Genomic DNA, 17,474 nt, shown 5'->3' with positions numbered 1-17,474 from the left:
AGAGCCCTGCGGCGTTCCACTGGAGAGCTCCCTTCCAGTTTAGACTGTGAGCCCCTGACAAACCTCACTGGTCAAACATTCCTTTTTCTGGCGGTTGGAAAAATAAATCAGGCTGGTGCATTTCAGAAATGCACTGGACCACCAGCCGGACAGTCCCTGACCCCTGTGCCGTGACGCACCAGGGCCAGCGTACGGCGTGCTGGGCCTATTTCGTATGAGCTCTGTGGTATCAGGGAAGTTCCCTCACTTCCCTGGGCCTCAGCCATCTCGTCTATAAAGTAGAAATACTCGTTTCCCGGGATCAGCTGTGCCCGAGAGATGGGATCGTATGTGTAAAGCACTTACCATGGGGTCTGGTGCCGAGAAAACACGCACAGATTTGGAGCTGCTGTTACGTAGACTATCTAACCATGTCACACACATTCACGGTGATAACCAGGCCCCTGGCTTTACCCGGACGCGTGGTCCTCACGCCCGGCATTGGTATCCTCTGGCTCCGGCTGGCTTCCCCTCTCAGGCCGCCTGTGGCCTGGCAGGCTCCTCCACCCCCGCCCTGGCCGCCCTTCAAGGCAGCTGCAGTGCCCCCTCCCCGATATGCCAGCCGGTGGTGTGTCCCCCCGATCTTTCCTCCTGCTCCTGGGGCCGGGCTTCGAGGATGAGGGGACCCCAGTTTTGTGGAGGTGACAAACATGTCCCCAGCACACGCTGCTTGCCCTTGGCCCTGTTTGCAATCGCTGTGCCATGTCACCCGGAAGCCTGGAGCATGAGACCCACTCAGGCCTCTGCAGGTGGAGATTTGGGGCCGGGCCGGTGAGTCGGGCTCCTCCCAGCTCCCTGGGGCCAGGACCCCGGCTGCGAAGACCCCAGCGATGGGGGCGACTCGGTGGCTGACACTCTCCATTCCCCGGACGCACGCTGGGCCCTCGAGCGGAACCCGAGGCACTCGCAGGTGGCTGGGCTTCCGCGCAGCGTGGTGGCCTCGGCGGTCAGGCGCCCACACAGCCCTGAAGCCTCCGGGAGCGGCTCCTCCAGCAGGAGCCGGCCACCGCCTCCTGGGACATGGTGTTCTGAGTTACGCAGTGTCACCTCCACCGGCCCCCTGGACTCAGGGGGGGGACATGGACCCCACCTCTGGATGGGAGAAGCGTCAGAGGATTTGCAGTCTTTTTGGAACTCTCTGCTGTCTCCTGCCTTCCGCAGCTCGGTCCTGACCTGAACGGGCTTTGGTCAGGGTCGGCCGAGCACTTGTTGCTGTACCTTGTGCCTCTACGTCCTGGGGATGGAGACCCCTCCTACCGTTCCAGGGTCCCGCTGTGGGGGCAGGCCAGCTCCTCCAGGAGGTGTGTCTCCCGCCGTGGTCCTGGTCCACGGTGTCCCCAGCCCCACGCACACATCAGGCACACAAACGTCTGTTGAATGAACGTGTGATTACCTCTAAACCCAAACAAAAGCCCTTGCAAGGATCGGAATGAGCTGAATTGCTCACTCGGGAGTTCCAGGAACCTTAGATGGGCGCGAATACTGACAGCCAGAGGCGGAGCCGGGGGCCAGAGCCCAGGTTGGAGCACGCCCCCACCCGCCGCGCCCCCCAGACCCCCACGCAGCCCTCCAAGCTGCCCGAGTCCGAAGAAAACTCGTAGTTTTGCTCTTGGTAGGATTATCGTTGTTTCCAAACACACTTCAGCTGACTTTTCATGCTTCAGAAGGAAAAGCCCCGAGCGAGTGGGCATACGTGGGAACTTCTAGGAACTCCTGCTTCGTTTTTTCTGTAGACTAAATAAACCATGACAGGAAAACGTCACTAATTTAGATAATCCCGGCGTAAATGCTCCAAGTTAGCCAGTGTCCGTGGAGTTCCCACACCAGGCGTTCTTCCTGGAGGGGTGAGGGTGGCCGGATGCTGTCCAAGGCCGTGGCCGCACCCTGGGGCTTTGGCCGGAGGGCTGGTTGGGAGGGGGGCAGTGGCCAGAGCCTGGCCAGCCCCCTCTGAGCTCGAGAGGTCATGCCCTCTGGCCCCGGGGGGCGGCTGCCGCTGCCTCACTTGTCTCCAGCTCCGTGGCCACCCGCAAGGTCCAGGCCCTGTGCTCATCTTGCCGCCGGCCTCCTGCTGGCTCCCGCTCCCCCTCTACCGCCACAGAGCCCAGCCCCAGATGCGCCCCACCCTGACTCACCCGTCCCGTTGCATCCGCCCTCGTCCTGGACCCCCAGTTCCTCCTCAGAGCCCGATTCTTCTGCTGTGCTCCCACCCCTTGCTGCCCCCACCTGCCCGGGGCCTGGCACGCAGCGGCCCGGCCAGAGGATGCTGTGGCGTGAAAAGAACCAAAGGGGGAGTCTCGGGCCTTCGAGGCGGGTGTGAGTCCAGGACCACCGGCGTGAGTAGGGGGCAGGTTTCGAGCTTCTGTGGCCCTGATGCCCCAGCCGCCTGGGGGGCAGGAGGGAGCTTCAGGGCTTCAGACTCCAGGACAGAGCTCTGGGAGGCCCAGAACCTTCCGGAATGGAATGCCCCGCCCGTGGGCGTTGACACCTTCCTGTGCGGGACCCTCAGTTAGCGTGTCCGACCCCACACGGTCGTGCTCAGGACATAGGGTGTGAACTCTGGGAGCCCCGAAGCATCCTCGGTGCCGGGAGGGGGATGGGGTCAGCAGCTCTGGTCCTGGCCAAGGGTGGCCTGGACCACACACTGTCCCCGTGACCCGGGGGGCAGGTGCGAGGGCGGGGGACCCTGTGTCTGGGCCCCCTCCTTTCAGCATGGAGCAAGAGGGTGTGATCACCACCCACGGGGAGCGGGTGCTCTAGCACTGGGGCCCCAGGCCCTTCTGGGACCCTTGGGTGTGTGTGTCTGTTTCTGCGTCCTGGCAGGGGCGCCTTCGGACCCGGGCTGAGGGGCCCAGTGGACCCAGCAGAACCCGCCTCACAGGTGGCCACCAGGAGGGGAGCCTGGTGCCTTCACTGCTCGCTGCACTCACTGATTCACTCAGCCCTCAGTGAGCGCCCCCGGGGCCTGGCCAGGGCTCAGAGGGTTTCCAGGGTGGGCCCCTCCCCGTTCCCACTGTCCTGCTCTCGCCCCACTGGCGCTGGGGGCCCAGTGACATCCCAGAAGTGCCCTTGATTTCAGGGGGATCCGGCCTTGAGCAGGCAACACCTTGACACAGAATGGCCACCCGAACAGAGCAGCTGGGCTGTGCGGAGGACGGGGCTGTGCCTGGCCCCACTGAGCCCCTCAGGTCCGCTGCCCTGGGCCTGCCCAGCAGCCCCGCGGGGCCGTTTCCAGGCGGGGAAACGAGCTCAGAGAAGCGAAGTACGGATGGCCGCCCAGTGGCGAGAGTCGACCTGCCGGGGACCGGCTAGGGGGCCGGGTAAGGCCTGGAGGGGTCAGGCTGGGCTGGGGGGCCGGGCTCACGGCCCCTCCATCTCCACGGCCGCTGGTCACCAACCCTCCTGTTCTGGTCTGGCCCCCACCCAGGAGAGCCGGCCGGGCCCCTCCTCAGGCGTCCCCTCACCACCATGCGGGGTACATGCCCAGCCGCGCACGGAGGCCGGGCGGGGCGGTGCAGCGCGGCATGCGGTGACCTCCTGGGCCCCTGGGCCCTCCTCCCTGCCGTCCAGGTGCTGCGCTGGGAGGCCTGGGTGAACCAGGCCTATCCTTGTCTGGGCCTCCAGGGCACAGCAGGGGCCACGGACCCGTCCACTCCCACGTCCAGCCTGAGAATCTGGGAGTGCGTGGGGCCGAGGGGGGCCTGGCACGTTCCACTGAAAAGACACACAGGTCATTCCCACAACTCTGCAAATGCTCGCTGTTGGGGCCGGGGTCCCAGCGGCCAATGGGCAGACGGGCCCTGCCCAGAGTTCTGATGGGCATGTTCTCTGGCTGGGCTCTGGCCACCCCAGGACAGCTCCTCAGAAGCAGAAACACAGAACCCACTCTGGGAGCAGCGGGGGAGGGGCGTGGGGAAGGAGGGGTTCCTGGGGAAGCAGGTGGAAGGGCACGGCTGCATGCAGGGCTGCACGGGAGGAAGGAGGCTGGCGCATGTGGACTCTGTCCTGCTCCCAGCACCTGGGAGCCACACCCCGTCCAGCCCCCTGTTGGGGCCACGGCCAGGGGAGGGAGACCATGGAAGCAGCCGGAGCTGGAGGCCAGAGGGGCCGCCCAGGTGAGGGGTGAGAATGTGGCCCCAGGGAATCCCCACCACAGGCAGAGGCGCCCCTCCTCCAGGGAGGCCACCAGGAAAGCCCTTGCTCAGTCGCTTCCTGAAGCTGGAACACCTGCGAAGGGAGAGGACAGGAGGTGCAGGGGAGGTGGGGTCCTCTGCCGGGTTGACGCTGACCCCGTCACGGTCGGACCTGAGTGAGACTGCCCTGTGCTGGGCCCTGGCTAAGAGGGGATGCTGGGAGGTGCTGCTTCCCTTCAGGCCGGGAGGGAGGTCCATGGGGAAACCCCTCCCCTGGCTGAGAAGGTGCCCCCTCCCTCCCTGCCCAGACTCCTGGGTGGCGGGGAGTCTGCAGATTCCCAGACCCAGTCTCTGGGGCCAGGTGGAGGTGATGGGGGGCGGTGGTGTTGGGGGGGAGGGAAAGGGGGGACCGGAGAAGGCAGCGAGGGGGGACGGGGAGCGGAGGGGGAGGCAGGGTGAGGAGAGGAAGCCAGAGGAGGGGGGGGAGGCGGCAGAGGGGGAGGGGAGGCAGAGGAATTGAAAGTACATTCCAGACGGGTGACACACAGCTCTGCAGTGCAGGGCAGGGAGGGGGGCTGGCGGAGCTGCCCTTCACAGGAAGGTCCCTGCGATCCAGCTCCCCTGAGAGAGAGATAAGATGGGTGGGGCCAGGCTGGAGGAAAATTCCTGGCCTGGGGAGCCCTGCTACTGGCTGCCATCCTTCAAGGCTCTGCTCGAATGCCACCTCCTCCTTGAAGCCTTCTTGGATTCATCCCTGGCTCCCAGGATCAAGAGGAGCCACTGGGGAGCCTGGCTGCTTCTCCTCCTGACAGACCTGGGCTGGCCGGGAGCTGCAGGCCGTGCCCAGGCTGGTCCTCACACCGGCTGAGCGCCTAAGGGAGGGCCTGCCTGGGAGGGCCTGCCTGGGGTGTCCACTCTCGCCCACTGGCCTCCGTGGTTTCCTTGGGGCTGGGCGTTGCTGTCTGGAGCTTGACGAGCACTGGCTATTTTAGGGCCTCCTGTGACCCAGCTCATTTCTGCCACACCCTTTGGTGTCGGTGCTGACACCCTGTCTCCTCCTGCAGGTGGGTTAGCCCTCTACCCACGGGCCGGGCGGCAGGTAGGACAGGTGTGTGGGCTGCTCCTGCCTCAAACCCAGAGGTGGCAACGGGCGACCAGGGGATCAGAGCTGAGTGGGCGGGGGTCTTGGGGGGAAGCTTCTGAAAAGCCATCCTGGCTGCCTTGGCCAGGCCCCTGGTCACTCCTTCCCCTGGGTGTGGAAGAGGCAGGGCGCCCACTTCTCAGGCCGTGTGGTTTGTAGGCCCCTGAACTGCTTCTGAGAGGCCAAGGGGGTGCCCGGTGCTGGAGTCCCCCCACGTGCCGGTGCCAGTGGGCACCTCTGAGTCAAGGGGGGCCCTGGTGATCCCTGATTCCAGGTGGAGTAGGGCTGGTCGGAGTCACCAGTGGATGTTGTAGAAACGACGGTGGGGATTTCCCAGGACAGGCCGTCGGGGCGCCGCTCGCTCTGGAGGAAGAAGAACTGAGGCCTCCGGCCCACAGCCACGGAGGAGCCCCCACTTCCCGTCAGGCCGACAGACAGAACCACCAGCCGAGCCGCTCTGAGACCCAGACCTACGGGAGGGCGAGCTCCCCTCCCTGGGCCGTGCTTTCACTCTCTCGGTCTTGGGGTCACTTGCTCCGTGGGAATAGGGAGCTACAGCAGATGTTATCCTCCTGGGAAACTGAGGCCCGGGGGTGACCTGACTTACACACCGAACACACTCAGAAGAATCGGGGCCCGGATTCGGGCTGGGTCCCTCGGTGCTGAGCTGCCCTCACACAGGACCCTGCAGCCGTGCTGGAGTTCCGGGGTCCTTGTCAGACACTCGGTGACATCTGGAGGCCTCTCCTTGGCCACGTCGGGCCCAGCGGCCTGGTTTCGTGTCCGAAGGCCATGCGGCTCCCCGAGGTGTGTGGAAGAGCTGTGCGGGATCAGGAGGCCAGGCTGCCTTTGGAAAGCGGGTGGTCCTGAGTCCAGGGATCTCTCAGGAGACAGAGCAGGGCCGGGCCGGGACAGACCCCCAGGTCTGCGGATGGAAAGCGTTTCTGGGCTCCAAAGGCTGCCTCTCTCCATGGCGTGCACCTCCCTCTGCCCACATCAGCTTTGCCAGAGGGAACCTGGCGGGGAGGACAGACTTATTTATAAGCTGTTGTCTGTGGCAGAGCTGTGTCCTCATCACCAGGGGCTGGGCTCACCCCGGAGCCCGACCAGCACTTAATTCTACATGAGGGTGGGCACTGTTTAAGCATCTCCTGGTGGGCTTCTCCGTCCTGGAGCGTATTAGGGTAACTTTGGAGCAGAAATGACCTGGGCGGATTCACGTCTGAAAGGATCACTAATTAGCTGTGCAGACTGGGGCGCTGGAGGAGGTGGGAGGGTACACAGGATAAAGGGCAGGGGTGGGGCTGGGGCCAGCTCAGTGGCATGGACCGGGGACTGGTCAGGTTTCAGAGACATTTTGAGGGCTGAGTCGACGAGGTTTCCAACCAGCTCAGACGATCCGTGCAAGAGAGAGCTCCCGGTCGGCTCTGAGACGCCTGGTCCCCACAGCGGGGGGCATGGTATCCCCGGGAACCCAGAGGTGGGTCTGGGGGTTTGTCTTGGTTGGGTCAAGGTTGACTCATCTGTGGGGCTCCCAAGAGGAGGAGGTGCTGGACTGAAGGGCCCTGAGGTTCAGGAGGGGGCTCTGGGCTGGAGATCCCACTGTGGAAGGGTCAGCGTGGAGGCAGCGTGGCAGCCCGTGAGGCTGGGGGGTGCTGCCCAAGCCGGGGTCGACAGGAAAGGCCCTGGACCCGCCAGTGTGCAGAGGTCGAGACTGGGCCTCTAGGGAGGACACTGCCCCCAGGACCGGCCTGGGGAAGTGGGTGCTGGTGTCCCGGGTGCAGAGGGATCCTTCGGGGCTACCGCTGTCCCCAAACCCAACAGGTGTGGCCCTGCTGCCCGTGGCTGCCCCGCCCAGGGCTCCTGTTGCAGGGCTGTCGGGGCAGTGCTGCTCACCGAGCATCTGCTGTATACCCAGCATGGCGTCTCTGCAAACGGCACCCTGTGCAGCCCTTTCCGTCACCGGCGGTGGGACACCGGCTGCGTTCGGCCACACGCCCAGCTCTGTGCTCAACACGTCTCCGGCATCACCCTTAACATCTCGAATCTACTTCTGCTGTATTACCCACTCTGCCTTTGAGGCCAACAAGGCTCAGAGGGGGCAAGCACTTGCCACACGTCGCACAGCCGACAGGGGTGGAGCTGTCCTCGAACCCAGGACTCGCTCCCCGGGCCCTGGGCCTGGGCTCTGTCCTGCCTAGGACGTAACTGCCCCCGAGGCCCCACGGCGGGGGGCGCATGGAGGTGTCGAGAGGCTACAGGGCCTCCTCCACACCCCAGGGGTGCCCTCAGGTCACAGCAGGACGAGGATCAGACCACGTGGCGTACTTTGCTCTCTCTTGTTGAGAAAAACAGCTACAGACAAAGAGGCCTCCTCCAGCCGCCACAGGCCAGGCCCCAGCCACCTCCCCTCAAAAGGGCAGCCACGTGCCCAAAGGTGGAAGGAGGTGGTCCGCATCACTCCGAGCAGAGGTGTGAGCCCCAAATGCCAGCACCCCCCCCAGGGTGCTCCAGGGGGCCGGGTTCAGAGGTCGCCCAGCCGGGGCAGGGCAACGCCTCCCAGGGAGGCTGGGGGCAGGCGGGGGTGTGGTCTCATCTACCTGGGGGCTAAGGGCGACCCAAGGAGTCCTGGGTACTTGGTCCAGCCTGGCCAGTGGGAGCACGTGTCCACACCCCTGGCTACAGTCAGCGTCCCAGACGGGGCCAGTGAGATGAAGCCCTGAGAACTGTGGGGCTGGGAGGGGTCAGTGGGTGCTGCCTTCCACTGCGGAGAAAGTGGGAGATGAGCCTCTTGATCCAGCCACACCTGAAGCTGCTCGCTCCCGGCCCAGCAGTCACCTTCTACCTCCTTGGGCATTTTGCGTTGGGTTCTTGTCATAAGAGTTCTGATCTACAGAACTGGAAGCGGGGGGCTGGCTGTGACTTCTCTTCCTGTCTGGAAACTCACATTCCGGGAAATGACAGGGAGTGGGGGGGGGGCCTCCTGTTGGGCCCCTGACCCAGGACTTCCCTGACAAGGACAAAGGGGTCTCCTCGCCCACCCCCTCCCTTCTGAGTCGCCGGGCCAGGGTCTGATCGCCCTGTTTTTGCACGAGGCCGTTTACGGGCCTCGTCTGTGATCCGGAGCCCTACGTGTGCAGGGGAAGCTGTGTGCGGCTGGGTCCCGGTGTGGCAGCTGAGAGGGGTGGTATCTTCACGTCCCACACACCACGCACGTGTCCCCTGAGTGGAGGGGTCACAGTCGTGACATCGACTGGCCATGTCTGTCCTGTTCAGGCTGACGGAGGAGCGTCTTCTCGCAGCCACAAATAGTGCACAAGACTTGGGGGGGGCTTCCTCCGTTCTCACTGCCTCCTTCCTTGCTACCCTATTTCCCCCTCCCCCTCTCCCTCCTTCTCTCCTGCTGCCCTCCCTGTGCCCTCTCTCCCCGTCCCCTCCTCCCCTCCCCCCACGTCTTGGCCTCCCCTCTCCTCCCCAGGCCTCCCGGCCTCAGGGAAGCCGCCTTCCACTCCCCCAGTTGCTTCCCCTGGGGCGTGCCCAGTGGGCCAGGCCTGCGTGTGGAAGCCTCTTTTATAGGAAAGTCCTTTGCCCCAGACCTCACTTGGCCCCGGAGGGCAGGGGTGGGGATATCCCGGCTGCCCCAGCCAGAGGACACCTGCCCCCAGGAGCACTCGTTGAGCCACCCCGGCCCAGACCATCCCCGTCCCTCCCCCAGAGGCCAGCCCACCAGGCCAAGGGCGCTGCCGCAAGGCAGCCCTTCCCTCCCGCGCCAGGCCGGTGGGAATGTGGCCAGGCTGACGGCACGGCCACAGGAGAAGAGGCCACGATGCTCTCGGGGGTCTTTACATCACTTCTGCATTTTCTTTCCACAACAGCTCTAGAACCGAAGTATCATCGTCCTGTTTTCCCCGATGGGGAAACTGAGGCTTGGAGCTGTGATATGATTTGCCCCGTCACAGGGTCAGCAAGAGGCTGAAGCCAGGCTCAGCTGGCCCTTGGATGGCTGTCCAGGGCTGGCAGTTTGGATGAGGGGAGGGCTTCCTGGAGGAGGAGGGCCACCTGGCAATGCTGTCAGTTCAGAGGCAACTTGAGGCCCAGGTAGGGTGGGGACTTGCCAGCCCCCAGCCCAGAGCCATGGCTTCTGATTCCCACATGTCTCTTTTCAAATAGAAGCCACTGAGTTTCTTAGACAGAATATTAGTCATCGCAGGCCTGGACGCTGGATTAAAAAGAGCCAGACAAGCAGCCCCGCCCCCCACCAACCTCATGGACCATGCTGCATCTCTGCTAACGCTTAGAAAATCAGGGCTCCAGGAATCCCACTACTGGGCATATACCCTGAGAAAACCATAATTCCAAAAGAGTCATGTACCACAATGTTCATTGCAGCTCTATTTACAATAGCCAAGACATGGAAGCAACCTAAGTGTCCATCAACAGATGAATGGATAAAGAAGATGTGGCACATATATACAATGGAATATTACTCACCCATAAAAAGAAACGAAATTGAGTTATTTTTAGTGAGGTGGATGGACCTAGAGACTGTTGTACAGAGTGAAGTAAGTCAGAAAGAGAAAAACAAATACGGTATGCTAACACATATATATGGAATCTAAAAAAACAAAAAAAGTTCTGAAGGACCTAGGGGTAAGACAGGAATAAAGATGCAGACGTAGAGAATGGACTTGAGGACACGGGGAGGGGGAAGGGTAAGCTGGGATGAAATGAGAGAGTGGCATGGACATCCATACACTACCAAATGTAAAATAGATAGCTAGTGGGAAGCAGCCGCACAGCACAGGGAGATCAGCTCGGTGCTTTGTGACCACCTAGAGGGGTGGGATAGGGAGGGTGGGAGGGAGGGAGACGCAAGAGGGAGGGGATATATGTATACATATGGCTGATTCACTTTGTTATACAGCAGAAACACACCATTGTAAAGCAGTTATACTCCAATAAAGATGTTAAAAAGAAGAAAGAAAGAAAGAAAATCAGGGCGCTCAAAACCCAGCAGGAGAAAACAGGGGTGAGAGTACAGGACACATCATCGGAGCTTCCACGTGGCAGGAAACCATCCTCACAGCCGCCACCTGAAGGAAGGATGCCATTTCTAATCAGAGGGGAAGGGTTAAGAAAACACAGTCTGTTCACACCTGGGGTTTTAGGTTGTTTCCAACTTTTGCTTTTTCAAGTTGCACTGCCCTGAACCCTTTAGTCTGTGGCCGTTCTGTATGTGGGTCATTTTCTTAGGCTAGGTGCCCAGACGTGGGATTATGGGGTCAGGGACCATGGCCACTTTCACGGCTCCTGATCCAAGTGGCCGCCAGCTCTGACCGCGGCCAGCAGCCGCTGGGAAAGCAGCTCCCACGGCCCCTCCCCTCCCGCTCGGTGTCCCCCCGCCATGGGAAACAGCGGACCCTGGGCTGCGTTTTCATTGTTGGCCGGCAGTAGAGTGCCTCCATGAATTTGTCCCCATGTGTTGCTTTTGTGCATCTTCCCCGGTCTTCTGACGAGAGAACATGAGCAAAGACCCCGGCAGATGATGTGATTTAAAGATTTCCTGATACACTTGTTCTGTGCAGATGAAAATACACAGGGACAGTGGAAACATGATTATAACACGCAACTGAAGGATTCCCTTTGTTCAGGTTTTTAAATTTTTTACCTGTTTTCAACTTCTGTGCTGTCAAATCTGACAGTCATTTTTGAACTTTAAAAATGTGACACATAGGGCTTCCCTGGTGGCGCAGTGGTTAAGAGTCCGCCTGCAGATGCAGGGGACACGCGTTCGTGCCCCGGTCTGGGAAGATCCCACGTGCCCCGGAGCGGCTGGGCCCGTGAGCCATGGCCGCTGAGCCTGCGCGTCCGGAGCCTGTGCTTCGCAACGGGAGAGGCCACAACAGTGAGAGGCCCGCGTACCGCAAAAAAAAAAAAAAAAAGTGACCCATAGCAAATGTGATTTGTTCTATGTCTTCTAGAGCTCTGAAAGTTCCCTGCCTTCTAGAAGTCTGATCAACTATGGGAAAACTAGAAAATACGAATTAGCAGTTTTTCATAACTTTCATTTTGAAAAATTTCAATCTTATAGAAAAGTGGTAACAATAGTACAATGAGTGTACAAGTGTACAATAGTACAACTTCACCTGAGTTAAGCACCCACTTGCTCTCCCCACCTGGGCTCTGCCATCCATCCACCTGCCATCTATCTGCCATCTACCACCCATCTCCCCACTAGGTATCTATGTATCTTCCATGTATGTATGTATACACATATGCATCTATCCATCCATCCACCCATCCATCCATCCATCCATCCACCCATCCATCCATCCATCCATCATCTGTCACTTCCACTCCCCACTCCCTGAACCATGTGAAAACAAGCTGCAACATCCTGGCTCTTCACTCCAGGTACCACAGGTCTCCCAAGGACAAGGAAGTCCTCCTGCATTACTGTGACACCATCACCACACCTAGTAGTTTGACTTGGATACAATAACGTATATTTCTCTGGTGGACCCAGTTATGTCCTGAGAGCTGCTTGCTGGTCTGGAAGGAGGAGCCAGTCCAGGACCGGGAGCCGAGCTGACCGTCCTGCCTTTTCAACCCCCGTCGGCCCCAACAACTCACTCCCCGTGTTCTCTTCCTGACAGTGATATTTCTGAAGCGTCAGGAGCAGGTGTCTGCTGGACCCTCTCTGAACCTGGGTGTGTCTCCCCCTCCTCAAGGCAACGGTGTTGGTGAGAACGCTGCAGGGGAGGGCGTGGACCTCCACCAAGACACACGTGGTTGAGTTTGTTCCAAAGCGTTTGTTTAACAACTTATCTTCTCAATCCATTGAAATGTATTTAGTGGCGAGGGGAAGTGAGGGTTTAGTCAGGCAGTTTCTCTAAACTGCCCCAGTGGCATTTAATAAATAACCCTTTCGATTCCTCTAGAACAGCCTTTTCTGGGCCCTTTGGTCTGAGAGCCACGCTGCTCTGATTATCCCAGCTCTATAGTATTGCACCTTCCTTCTCACACTCACAGCCCCTGGTCTTCTTCACTCTGGAAGTTTCTCTGCTCACCCCTCAGCCCCGCCTCTACAGGCCACTTTGATTCCTTGCTCCCTGTGAGCCGAGGTCACCTGTGTGCGGATCCACCAGCCCTGGTCTGACCTGTGCCTTCTGCTCCAGGGAGGTGCTGGCTGCCCCGACGTAGGAAGCCTTTGCCATCCAGTGAGCCCGTCTCTCTGGAGAACACCATCTCACCATCTTTCCTCCAGGAGGCCTGGAAAGCCAGTGAGGCGTGTCCCCCGACTTGCCGTGAGCCCCAGGCTCCGACCTCTGCCTGCGGGGCTGGGGGGGGCCGGCGGGGGCGAGCCCTGTCAAATCTGAAGGCCAAGGGGGAATGTATGCCCCTCCCACCCCATCCACAGTCAGGACAGAGGGACAGGGCCTGCAGGTGGCCCCCAGGGAAGGAGATGTGGGTTAGCTATGGGTTCAAGCCAGGTGATCAGCCAGACGTGAACCCTTGGAATTGGTCATGAGTCCTAAAGACCCTGAGAGTTGGTGGTGGTGGGGGGAGCGGTTAGCTGCTTTGGCCTGGCAGGCTGGCAGGTGGCCGGTGGTCAGTAGAGCTTCTGTTTATGTCCCTACATGTTGTGTCCCCGCCCACAGCCTTCCAGTGGCCTCTGTCCCCCTAGAACAAATCCACATCCCTAACTTGGTCTTAAGGCCTGTGTGACCTGCTCACTGCCCACCTGTCTGTCCCAGCCCATGCCCTCCTACCACCCCCTCTTGTTGGTCCTCGACAAACCAAGCCGGTTCCTGCCTCAGGGCCTTTGCACGGGATGCTGTGACCTCTGCTTAGAATGCTCCAACCTGATCTTCTCATCACTGGCTCCTTTTTTTCTTTCTTTCTTTTTTTTTTTAAATGAAATAGCTCTTTTTATTTATTTATTTTTAATTAAATAAAGCCCATTGAGGTGTGTGGGCTTCTCATTGCAGTGGCTTCTCTTGTTGCAGAGCATGGGCTCTAGGTGTGTGGGCTTCAGTAGTTGCGGTGTGTGGCCTCAGTAGTTGTGGCACGCAAGCTCTAGGGTGCGTGGGCGTCAGTAGTTGTGGCGCGCGGGCTTAGCTGCTCCGCGGCATGTGGGATCTTCCCGGACCAGGGCTTGAACCCACGTCCCCTGCATCGGCAGGTGGATTCTTAACCACTGCGCCACCAGGGAAGCCCCGCACTGGCTCCTTTTCAAACAGGCCTTCCTGACAACCCCAGATTCCTGACCTGGAAGAGTGTACACTTACTTGTCACTTGTTTATTGCTCCCCGAAGAGACTGTGTGTTCCATGAGGGCATCGTGTTAGCGCTGCATCCCTGTGCCGCGCCCAGTGCCTGGCACAGAATATCTGTTGCGTGAACGAGTGAATATTTCCTCAAGTGGCCCTGCGAGTTGGCTGCTACCCACAGGAGGCAGCTGAGGCTCCGAGGTGCTAAAGAGTTTGCTCAAGGTCATACGGCAGATGAGGCAACGGGGGTGGGCAGAGCAGACCCCCAGCTCTGCTGCTCTCCAGGTCCTTCAGGATTTTCAGGGCAGGACATGCGCCCCCCGCCCCCGCCGCCCCCTACACCCACACTCACCTGCTTAGCTCCACCAAGTAGATATGAGCTCCGGGTGTCTAGACCAGCCTTGTCCAGTAGAAACGTCATTGAAGCCACAAACGGAATTTAAAATTTTCTAGTAAACACACTAAACAAAGGAAAAACGAACGGGTGAAATTAATTGCAATCATACAGTTTACTGAACTCAATATGTCAAAATCTTACATTTTAACAGGTGATTAATGTCGGAATTATTGACGAGAGATTTTGTGCTCTTCACTTTCACACCAAGTGCTGGGCGCTGGGTGTGTTTTACACTAACAACAGCACATCACAGCTCAGACCGGCCATGTTTCAAATGCCCGATGGCCTTGCGCGGCTAGTGGCTCCTGTCCTGGACAGTCCAGATCTGGCGTCGGTTCCTGAAGCCCCCCCAGTGCTCCTTCCCTTAGGTCTTTATTCACAAAACAGCCACAAAACGGCTGCGGCTCATGTGCTATTTGAAACTCCATTGCTGTCTGTGTATGGAAAAAGGAAAATAAAAATGTCTAATAGAGAGTTAAAATCAGCATTGAGAGTGCCCTCCTGGGCTGCTGGCTGCCTCATCTCCCTTTCTGGGGAGGCTGGACTGGAAAGGCCTGATCCCGAGCCTGGGCCTGCGGCGGCCTGAGATGATGACTTAATTAACACCCGCCCGGCACTTTTGATCTTCAAGGAGCGGTGCCCACTCAGCTGAGGCTGCTCCTGGATTAATTGCCCTGAACCAAGAAATCCTTGCCCAGAGATAAAGGGAAATGCGCTGTTTCGTCATTACAGATTGCTCTGAAATCTGCTCCAGCTCCCGGCAGAGGCCTGGGTCTGAACGCCCCGCGGGCCCCGCCTGCACCACCCAGACGAAAGCAGCTGGGCGGCTGTGCCCTTGCCTCAGGGCACCGGGCCCTGCGCGTGTGCGCAGGAGGCTCAATGGCGGGGGGCAGCCGGGCATGGTAAGGTTATCGGCCCCCACTTTTCAGATGAGAGAACAGACTCAAGGCAGTGCGGGGACAAACCACCCCAAGGCCAAGGTCAAGGGGCAGAGGGCAGCTAGAGCACCTTGGGACTGGGGATCAGGTGGACGTGGGCTCCAGTCCTGATGCCTTCACTGTCAGGTGGCCACATCATCCGGCATGCCTGGTATCTGTCAAATGGGAGGTGGGGCAGCTCTCCACTCCCAGGGGCCACTCAGGGACCGAGGTGCCCAGTAGATATTAGTCGTGACTCCCACTGTGAAAAAAATGATGAGAGCAATAATGGAGCGCCGACTGGTGCCAGGTCCCAGGCAGGCACTGCACAGGGCAGAGCGGGAGTGGGGTGAGGGGGGCTTGTAGGGTGAAATGCTGGCTGCGCACCACCAAGTGCTGGGCTGGCTGACAGGTCCTTACCGAAGCCCCCCGCCCACCACCTCTGAGGAACGGCCAAGGCCCTTCCCTCTCCTCCCAGGGTGCGGGGGCCATGGGCGGTGCCGGAGGGAACCCAGCGAGGGGCAGACGGCCAGACAGTTACCCCAGCTGCGCCGGGAGCCCCCCTTTGCGCCTATTCGGAGCACCTGACTCACCTTAATTATGGGTCCGCGGCACGTCGGGGCGCGCCGGGGACGCCCGAGATAGTCCGGAAGCACCGGCTCCGGGGGCGACCGGACATCCCGGGCAGCCAGGTGCGCCTTCACCGCCCACCGGCACCTCCCCACCCCGACCCGCGGAGCTCCCCGCAGCGCCCCCTTCTTCCGCCAGGGGCCCTCTGGCTGGCCTGGGGGCGCCCGCAGCCTGCCCGGGTCACGTGTCCCGGGTGTGGGGTCCGAATTTTGTGTGTGTGTGTGTGTGTGTGTGTGTGTGTGGTGTGTGTGTGTGTGTGTGTGTGTGTGTGTGTGTGTGTGTGGCGGGGGCGGGGAGGGGGGCGCACGCGTGGGGGGGGCGCACGCGGGGCGGGGAACTGGCCGGGGGTCTGAGCCGGCCTCCCGCCCTGGGCGGGGATGCCCCGCGGAGCCTGCAGCGCCGCGCCCACGCGCTCAGCACAGCCGCCCACGCCTCCTCCGACTCCAATGTATATTTAGCCTCTTTATCAAATGTTTGCAGTGAACCGTGCGAACCGCCTAATAGCGGCTGGAAGTGAAACTCGATTCCCGGACAGAAAGGAGCATGTGACCGCGCCTGAGCTGCAAGGATCGCCGACAGGGGCAGGTGCTGGAGCCCCCACACGCCCGGCCTCCGGAGTGAGGTCCCCTCTCCCGCCGAGCATCCGAAACCGCCTTCCCACTTAGCCCCCTTCTCCAGAGATGAGGACGCCAGAGTCTGAAACGGGGAGGGGTGTCGGGGAGAGGTGCCAGGGCTGGGGAGTCCACGCGTGCGTGGGTTCTCATCCAAGTTGGTGACCTCTTGGTCAAGACAGTCCAAGGTCTAGGAAACAGCTTCTAGGGATCTATTTCTGCCAGTTTCTTCCGAGGACCCGGGGGGAGGGTGGGGCGGGCTGGGTTGGGGGTCCCTGTCCCACCCCAGGGCAGGCCTTGGTGCGCCAACGCGCGTCGTGCCCCGAGTCTCCCCCCAAAACGGCTGTCGCGCGGCTGCACAAGTTTGTGCCACCCTCGCGCAGCCGCTGTTGTCGTGGTCGCTATGACGACGCGCCGCGGTTTTATTTTTAATAGCGGCCAGCGATTAGAAGGATGCCTGCGCCGCCCCCCCGCAGATCTCCAGTCCCGGTGGTGGATGCACCCAGGCCTGCTCCTCTCCCCGCCTAGCTTTGGTTGGAGCTCCCGTAGAAGGCGCCCCCCACCCCCGTTTCCGCGTTCCCAGATCTCCTCCCCTCCGCCCCAAACTCGAACTGAGAGCCCCTGAATTGCCAGGCCGGGATGGGGCACAGAGGGAATCACCCTTCGAGGTTTGCTCAAAGGTGGCGGGACACCCAGGAACCAGCGAGCCTCTGTACAGAGGTTAGAGCCGGAAGGGCCCCTGCCCCCACCCCCCCTGCAATACAAGGTGACCTTTCCTCTTTCATTCCCACACCCACTATCAAACCGAGTCCTTTCACCCCAAAGAAGTGTCCTCGGGTCCCCTCTGCCTGCGAGGAATCCGAGGCTCAACCAGACGTGCTGCAGTCAGCAATCAGGATGAGTGAGCCACGGAGGGCTCTGCTTGGGGTGCAGCCTGAGTCCTGGCAGTGTGCTTTTGGCGGCCGTCCAGAAACCGTCCAGTGGTCTCCCTCCGAAGCAATGGAGGTCCACCTGGGTGGACAAGGGCTGGCTCTAACGCGCTTTTAAACGGTTCCAAGGTTTCCCTAGTTCTGCCTCGGTCATCCTTCATCCTGACCCCTGAAAGCGCGCTTGACGGGGGAGGTCGCAGGTGGGGCTACGGTAGACGAGGCAGGTGCGTTGGGGGGCTGCAGGTGTGTGGAGGCCAGTGGAAGAGCGCTGGTAGCCCCGGCCCACTGGGAATCGCAGGAGGGGCCCACCCCTCCCCCCAGGAATTCGGGGGAAGGCGAGCGCCCCCCAAGCGCCCACTGGACTCCGCCTTTGAAATGCCAGAGCCGGCCGAGCCGAGGATGAAAGAC

At 60.7% G+C, this 17,474-nt stretch overlaps 1 long non-coding RNA gene across 3 annotated transcripts; it reads right to left on the bottom strand.

Annotated features, from left to right (window-relative positions):
* Positions 1-9,815: 9,815 nt before the first annotated feature.
* LOC137206556 (uncharacterized) lies at positions 9,816-15,725 on the bottom strand. 3 transcript variants are annotated; one of them, XR_010934686.1, is made up of 4 exons: positions 13,935-15,725; positions 13,602-13,786; positions 10,731-10,887; positions 9,816-10,403 (listed from the first exon to the last, which is right to left on the bottom strand). It is a non-coding gene; the product is annotated as an uncharacterized lncRNA (long non-coding RNA). The 3 variants fall into 3 exon arrangements; XR_010934687.1 differs by having other exon boundaries at positions 9,816-10,887; positions 13,935-14,031; positions 14,988-15,725; XR_010934685.1 differs by having other exon boundaries at positions 9,816-10,887.
* Between the last annotated feature and the right edge of the window lie 1,749 nt (positions 15,726-17,474).

Source organism: Pseudorca crassidens, chromosome 15 (assembly GCF_039906515.1).
Source record: "Pseudorca crassidens isolate mPseCra1 chromosome 15, mPseCra1.hap1, whole genome shotgun sequence".
Taxonomy (NCBI): Eukaryota; Metazoa; Chordata; class Mammalia; order Artiodactyla; family Delphinidae; genus Pseudorca; species Pseudorca crassidens.
The sequence above is the reverse complement of the archived record's forward strand: the minus strand, read 5'-3'. Positions and strand labels throughout refer to the sequence as shown.